The sequence below is a fragment of the Centruroides sculpturatus genome, unplaced genomic scaffold (genome assembly GCF_000671375.1).
Source record: "Centruroides sculpturatus isolate CEXI.00-Female unplaced genomic scaffold, Cexi_2.0 scaffold341, whole genome shotgun sequence".
Classification (NCBI taxonomy): domain Eukaryota; kingdom Metazoa; phylum Arthropoda; class Arachnida; order Scorpiones; family Buthidae; genus Centruroides; species Centruroides sculpturatus.
In genome coordinates this window covers 602,240-610,944 of record NW_019384623.1, presented here as the reverse complement: position 1 = coordinate 610,944, position 8,705 = coordinate 602,240, and the positions used below count along the sequence as shown (strand labels likewise).

Here is an 8,705-nt window from a genome sequence, read left to right as displayed (position 1 = left end):
TGATAAATTTAATAATAAATTTAGAAAGTTTTGGAAGAAAAGAATCACTCTGAAGTAGGACTCAACCTGCAACTCCTACTTGCCTAGTTACACTCCTCAGATGTGTGTTCTACCTTCACTTTCAGATCTAAGTTAGATATAATCATACTAGTTATTTACCAGGCTGAATTATTTGAAATTTAATTAGTACTTATTATTATTAGTATAGCTCAATGTAATCTGGCAATCATATGGCTTTAATACCTAGTTTAATTGTGTTGTGTTTATGTATTTATCACAATATAACTTGATCTTCATGCCAAATATCAGATAAGAGGAAGTAAAAATATACTGAGTATGCTGTTAACAGTTTTTTTACTTTCGCTATCACTTTCAATGAACATCATCAGGCGAATGAAAATTAAAAAAATTTTTAAGTTTATTGAAAGTGCTAGCAAAAATAAAACACTGTTAATGCTGCACTCAATGTGTTTTTACTTCCTTTTTTATGTACAGTATTTATTTTTAATATCACTAATTCATATACTGTATATATATATATATGAATTAGTGATATTAGTGTGATATATATTATCCTTATATNAATCTATATATATATAACTCAAAGGTGACTGACATAGTGATCTATCAACGCACAGCCCAAACCACTGGACGGATCGGGCTGAAATTTGGCATGCAGGTAGATATTCTTTAAAAAATTAGTCTTTGTTCCAATTTTATTTTATGAAAGATATTTTCTTTTTCAATTAAATATAATAAAATAGTAATAACAAAATCATATTTAAATTTAAGAATAGTATCAAAGAAAATAATAAATTTTTCATTATTTAACAGAAACAACAAAGGATATTCATAAACATGGTAAGACTAACTTTTTCTGTTTATTCTTTAAAAAGTTTCTTCTATTTTTATATAATTGAAAGATTCTAGAAAATCAAAATTTAATGATGCAAAATTATGCCCTATACAAATAGAATTGAAACTATGTTGATTGGCAATTTGATGTTAGTTAAGTCTTCTGATGATTAAAAGTTAAAAGGTTTTTTTTTATTTTTAACATTTAGTTATGAGCAAATATTCTTATACTTTGAGTTTTTTTTTTTGTAACTTTTAATAAATCTAATACTTAAACTTAAAATTTTAATTTTATAACTGATTATAATATAAATAAGTAAATTAATTGCAAATTATTTTTATTTTATTTGAATTAAAAACTTTCAAAAAATATAGAGTAATTATATATGCTACTTTTTTCTATAATCTTTCATTAGTAGTAGATTTGAGAATTTCAAACAGCAATTCCAACATCCAAAGGTTTCCAATGATTATATAATTTTATTAACTCATTTTATTATTGAGCACACATTTCATACCAACATAAAATTTCATTTCTTATTCAGTGCTAAGAAGCTTAACAAACGTTCTTGAATTTGAATAGATCAAGATTACATAACTTAAAAATTATTTTTAAAATATCTCCTGTATCAAACCATGCTAAACAAATGATTTTAAAACACACTATTTAACATCAGTAAATATTACTACAGATAGTTCTGTTTTAATTACATAATTTTAAGTCACTGTAACAACAATACTAGATGATGATAGTTTTTTACTTATTAAAATTTACATTAGATAATGTAAAATACCACCTTCAAAATTATGTAATGCATATCTTAAATTGATCCCCTTAATTGTACTAAGGAATAATACACAGCACAGGATACTAAACATCCTGTTATTTTATTAATTAGGTAAAAAGCAGCGATATAAACAGTATGGTTTATGCAGCTGTGGGAAAAAAATGAATCATTCTATTTATTACAAGAAGATGGGTCATTATTACGAGGAAATTAATTACAAAGAAATGGGTCATTACATAATGTTTATATAACACCTATCTTCTTGTAATGCATCATAAAGATTATCTGCATACGCATCCATCCATATCTGCATTACATAATTTATGGACAGCTCTATATAAACAAACTAATTTAAAATTTAAAAAATAAGTTGATTGTGAGATGGATACTTAGAATAAAAAATTATAGAATGTTTAATTAACATTTGTTTGAATGTGTAATGAAAAATTTAATTAAAGAATTATTTTTAAAAAATTAAGAAAATAAATTTTAAAAGACAAAATAGAACTGCACCATAACAGAATTGGATATACCTCCCTTTTTTTTTATTGTTCAGTATAGAAATGATTTTCACTAAAATAATTATAAACACCAAAGTAATTAGAAAAATATTAAATAAATAAATAAACAAATAAATAAATAAATATATATATATATATATATACAGTAGACCCCCTACAAAATGGGTTCCTATAATTACGATTCCTATAAGACAGCGAAAAAATTGCGACAGTATCCGTAAAAAACGGTAAAAAAACTCCTATAATTACGTAAAACGTCATCGGGCAGCCAAACTACTTTCCGCGCCATCAAGCGCCACGCTACGGAGAGATTACTATCATCTGTACAGTATTATATATAAATTATATATAAATTAGGTACTGTATATATAATTATATATTAACTTATTGTAACTTTGTTATAATTAAATATATAATTTCCGCCGTCTAGCGTGGCGCCACGCTACGGAGATTTTTATGCTAACTATCGTCTGTACAGTATGTAAATTAGGTACCGTAAGTCTAATACAGTACTGTAATTTTATACATTTCTTGTGAAAGAAACATTTCTTATTCAACGGCGATAAAAATTATTTATATTAATGATGTCTCCAAAGTTCAGCGAAGTTTTCGCAGAAAAATAACATCAGAAATCGCGGCCGCGGTTTGCTGAGTTGTTCCGCGACGAAAACAAGCTTGAGCAACAGCGATGTCGAATGGTGCACACTCGGTAAGTAATCCTACAATTTTTTGTTTATAGCGTAGTTTATACGGATTATTTCCAAAAAACATATACATATTTTGGAAATGTTGAGTCGGATTAGTCTAGAATTGATTAATTTTATGGAAGAAAACTTTTCAAACAGCCGTAGTCCGTAAACTTGACACGTGTCGGGCTGTGATTGGAAGGACTTGTAAGAAATTGGATTCCTAAAGAATGGAACGTATCTACTGTCTTATAGGGGGGTCGACTGTATATATATATATATATATATAACTATTCCCAAAATATATGCAGAGTGTGACAAACTTTTAACCCAAAATGTGCTTAAGTACTTTAAATCTTTGATTAAATCTTGAAAGCATGAAAGAAATAATGGCAGCACTTCCAGTTTGCTAGAGTTCAATGTTAGACTTGTATGATTGAGAGACAATAATTCATGTAGATCAAACTCTGATTTTGATTGGCTACATGTGACATTTTTCAATGCTTATTTCTTTATATATATCTAAATATATATAACTCAAAGGTGACTGACATAGTGATCTATCAACGCACAGCCCAAACCACTGGACGGATCGGGCTGAAATTTGGCATGCAGGTAGATGTTATGACGTAGGCATCCGCTAAGAAAGGATTTTGATCAATTCTACCCCCAAGGGGATAAAATAGGGGATGAAAGTTTGTATGAAACTTTGTCAATTTTAAACCGATCGGGCTGAGACTTTGCATGCATAAAGCTACTATGACGTAGGCATCCCCTAAGAAAGGATTTTGATAAATTCCACCCCTAAGGGGATAAAATAGGGGATGAAAGTTTGTATAAATCTTCTTAGATTTTCGACTGATTGAACTGAAATTAAAGATTGGAGCTACTATGATGAAGACGTCCGCTTAAATAGGATTTTGATAAATTCAACCCCCATGGGGATAAAATAAGGGATGATGGAGGATGTAAATGTATTAGTTTGAACCTATCAGTACCTAATGGAACGAATAAATTAAGACGAACAAAATAATTTTTAGTTCTAAATGTTGACAATAGATGGCGTTAGTAGTATTTTAAAACGCGCTATCGTTGTGTTTTCACTGAGTTACATATACCCGATGATGAGTGGCCGCCGTATCTAATAGTACATACTATACCTAAATATTTCTAGCGGATTATATTTGATGATTTTGGCTGTTCTTTTCGTGGCATATTTTGGATTGCATTTGCTTTGTTTCGGTTTAGTAGTTTTGGTTATAGACTCTGCTTTGTATTTGGCATTTGTTTTGTTTTGTGTTTGATTAATAATAATACTTCTTAACGCGAGCAATGCCGCGGGCAAAAGCTAGTATATATATAATCACAGGGTGAGTGGAAAGTAACCAGGCTATAATTTTTGTAATAATAATTCAATCGTAATAACATTTGTGTGTGCATATACAGTATATACATCAGCCAATGGAATTTTATAAAATTCCCATATTGGTAGTGTACCAATATGAGTTTGGGCATACATTACATTACATACATTTATTTTATTTACAACTTGTTGGAGTACAACAAATCCTGGCGCCATATACATATAGCCAGGTGAAAAGCGGAGTTGATGATTACATAATAACGATACATTTAGTAGGATAAAATACATAATAAGGGAATAGGGAAAAATAAGAAAATATAAAAGTATAAAGATATAAAAATATAAAGGTATGAAATATGAGACAATAAAATTAATGGGTACATAGCAGTAAGAAGAATTATACATACATATAATTTGTACAAAATATACATATAGATAATTACATATCATTACAGTGATGCGAAAATAAGTGATATGAGATGCTGAGGTTAGTGATACAGTTATAAAAATACATAATATCAGGATGATGTGCAATAAAGGCACAGAACACAGTAAGTGAGGTTTCAGTTGAAAGCAGCAACAGTAGTCCTTTTAAAGTACATGTCAATGAGGTGAAGTAGTGCAGCATAGGTGTCACTATTGTTCATAATTCCGTGGAGGTTTTCAGGCCAGTGATAACCATGTGTCTCCATGGAGGTGCGAAGAAGGTGTCTCTCAAGCTCAAGCATTGGGCAGGTGAGTAGATAGTGAAGGCAGCCGTCTTCGACATCGCAAAGGGAACAGCTGAAGGTTGGAGAGTTAACAAATCTAGCCAGGTAGGAATAGAAGCGTCCGTGATTGGTAAGAAATTGGCTGGTACGTTGGGTCGGTCTATACCAGGGGATAGCAAGGAAGGTCTTGATGTTAGGAATGAGTTGATGGGTGATGGGATGATTTTGTCTGTCCCAGTCCTCCTGCCAAAGATCGAGGAGGTCGTTGCGAATGATGTTTTTTATAGTTTTAATATTGATCTTGCTGTAGACAATTGGAAGGTTGTTGTCTTCACAGGCGCTCTTTGCGAGTTCATCGGCCCTCTCGTTACCGAGAGTGCCCTGGTGGGCACGAGTCCAGTAGATGGAGTAAATGTTGCTGGATTTGTTGATGTCACTATGGATGCTGGTGGAGATGGGGTGGTCACAATGGTTTTTTAAGGCTGCAATAGAGGACTCGCTGTCGGTGATGATAGTAACAGTCTGGGAATCATAGTTCGAGGCAGTCCAAGCCACGGCCATGCTTATCGCGTACATTTCCGCCTGAAAGACGGTACAGTCTGCACCAAGTCTGTACCGCTCAGACGCAATTTCGGTGTTGTTTAGGTAGGCGACAAAACCGCTACCAACATTATTGTTACATTTAGACCCATCAGTATAGACTGTTAAATCGGTATGCTCAGGCTGGAAGAAGTTTAATTTATTAGGGATAGCAGGGTGATTGGAACGAGAGAAGTGGATGGCGCACTCGAGGTCGTGATGGTTAATTTCCTGTGTAGCTGTATGGATAGTGCTGCCCCATTTAAGATGCCAAACTTTAGTTTGTAGGGAGATATGTTTGTCAATGGGCATTTTTCTTGCCAGGACTTGAAGAGAGGAGTTGGGTGTCGTTCTATAGGCCCTCGTAATGTGCAAGAGGGCTTTGCGTTGTGCGGCGATGAGTTTTCTTTTAATGTGAACCCTGCAGGTAGACCATCCCCAGCTGCCACAGGCATAGGTAATTATGGGGACAAAGATTTGGTTGTAAATGGCATCCATGGCCTCAGAGGCCAGGCCCCAGCGTCTACGAGCAATGCCAGCAAAGGTGTTGAAGATGTGTCCTGTGCGCTCGGTGATGTATTCAACGTGAGCATTCCACAGCAGCCTGTGGTCGAGTACAATGCCCAGGTACTTGATGGTCTTTTCAACGGCAATGGTTTGTCCCCCCATTTTAATGGTGGGGACTCTAAGGTAAAGATTCTGCTGGCCAGGTCTATTAAAAACGACACATTTAGTTTTTTGTGTGTTAAAAACGAGCTTGTGGTTTCTTCCCCAGTTTAAGATCTTATCAAGTATGGCGTTGCCGTCTTTTTCAATGGCTGCACGAGAGCGGCTCCCAAGGAGCAGAAAAACATCATCGGCGTAGGCCACTATATCATGGTGCCCAAAGTCTTGCTGGAGAAAATCGTTGAAGTAAATGTTCCAGAGATGAGTTTGGGCAGTGACCAAGAGAGATGGCCGAACATTTGTCTGTTCAGGAATGAGTGAATTTTGCTGCATGCCATGAAGTGTGGAAATCAGTGGCTGTTCAGAGATGGTGGCATATGGTGAAACAATATCAATCCATCTGCTACAATCCATCTGCAAACAATCAAGAATTGTCATTCAAAGCTAAAATGACCACAAGTTTGGTTGCAGATGCACAGAAAAATGGCATCTGCAACCAAATCTGGCTGTCCATCCATGTCACAATTTGAAGAAAATGTGTCATCGGTGGATGGCACCAGTACTTACATTGATTTTTAAGGTAGAGTTAACATTGATAAATTCGTGATAAAATTAATTATTCTTTAATTATTGGATATATTTCATAAATAGAAATGTTAACTATAATATTAAAGGGACCATATTTTGAAGAAAACAGCATTGCTTTTTGTCATTATGAGTATATTTATATCAGTTTTCTAGGGTTATATTTCTTATGCTATGTACAGGATGTTATTTCATGATATCATGGGTAAGTTTGTGATATTACATTGCTAATTTTGTGAGAGGATACTTTAGCCTATAATTGAATTAATTTTTATTGTAGTACATATAATATTTTCTCTTACACTTTTATCTGAAAACATATATCCATGTACAACACATGCATATATTTATGCACAAAATAACTTCAGTCTTCATCTGAATTGTTAGCACATCCATCACACTTACCTCTTCTTTTTCTTCATATGATGCCTGGCATTTATTATGTGTCAAACCAAATGGAAAGTATTGTACATTGCATCCATTATACCCCAGTTTTATTTTCAACATCTTCATTAAAATTGTGACCACACAATCTTTAGATGCCTTGTGTATTGAACACTTTTCATCCTTGTGGCTTTAAAAAGTTTATCTTTTTCATATTGATGATATTTTGATAACATCATGAGTAGTAAATTTATGATATATTAATTATTTTATCATACTCCTTTTGGGCCTAAAAAGTATGACAAAAACAGAATATGTTCAACTAACATTATGTATAAGTTACATATTTAATCAGTAATAATTAATTATTAAATAGTCAATGTGATAGATGTGTCTAGAATTTCAATGGAAAAGCTAAGAATGTTGTCCAAATAGCTAAAGAAATTTAAATGCAGAATACAGTAAAAAAATAACAACTGCATGTATCTCCAGTTTGTAAGTTATTGAAATATCAAAGAATAATTTACTTACCATCAATATGTTTTTTTGTAAATTTAAGATAAAACTAGTTGTTTTCAACATTTCTACAAATTTCCAATTTTTTCTTCTTAATAGGAATCTTTCTGCTAGCAGTTTACTCAAACAAACAAAATTTTCAAATTTAATATATTCAACAAAAACTGCAAGCAAAATTTCAAATCTCCTCTTACATCACTTATTTAATAAAAATTAATTTAAAAAGTATCATGAAATTACCAATATCACAAAATTACAAATGTTTACCCTTATACATCATATTAATATTTCCATTTAATATGGCACATGCCAAATAATTTTCATCATCTTTGCAAAATTATATAAACTATAGCAATTTCTTAATCCTAGTTAATTTTGATCTATCTTGTATAATCTATATCTCTAAAATGTGTAATTACTTCTAGTAAATAACTTTTTGTGATTATCACGATTAAATAATGAATTGCAGGAATTTCAATTTTTTTCCAATGAAGCTTTTTCATATTATTAATTTTTAGAAGTTAAAGCTTTTAAACTGAATTTCCTTTTGATCAGCAGTTTCCTTACTCTAAATTTTGGATTTAAATCTGATTAATCTTAATATATTTTATTATGTAAAAACTATTCTAATTTAGACATAATTAAAATTATTTCTTTTAGAAAATATTCTAATTCTAGAATAATTTAAAAGATTTATTTCTATTATTTTTTAACAGTTAATATTAAATCTATTGTAAGGGAATCTCCAACTTCAGAATTTTTTTGTAAATTATTAAAAATTATTATTTTTATTTTATCTTACAAAACAAGTATGAATAAAGTTTCTTTTTAATCATGAGCAACAATTATTGTCACACATAAATTAAGGTTACTTAATGTATTGCTATTGTAGATTTAATAGCAATACATTAAGTGATATTAGGAAATTTAATTTAATTTAGATTGATTGCTTGTTGAATAATGATTGAGCTCATATAATTTATTTAAATAATGATTATTTACTTTAATATTATATATACAGTGTATATATATATATTCTGCACCAAGTCTGT

The 8,705-nt window shown here is 31.4% G+C and overlaps 1 protein-coding gene across 1 annotated transcript in view; it reads left to right on the top strand.

The window, feature by feature from the left end:
- Positions 1–838: 838 nt before the first annotated feature.
- LOC111625551 (EGF-like repeat and discoidin I-like domain-containing protein 3) overlaps positions 839–8,705 on the top strand; it is a 26,557-nt gene continuing 18,690 nt past the window's right edge. The window contains exon 1 of the mRNA XM_023368713.1: positions 839–861. The gene's annotated coding sequence lies outside the window, so the exon portion shown is untranslated. The remainder of the gene's footprint in view (positions 862–8,705) is intronic.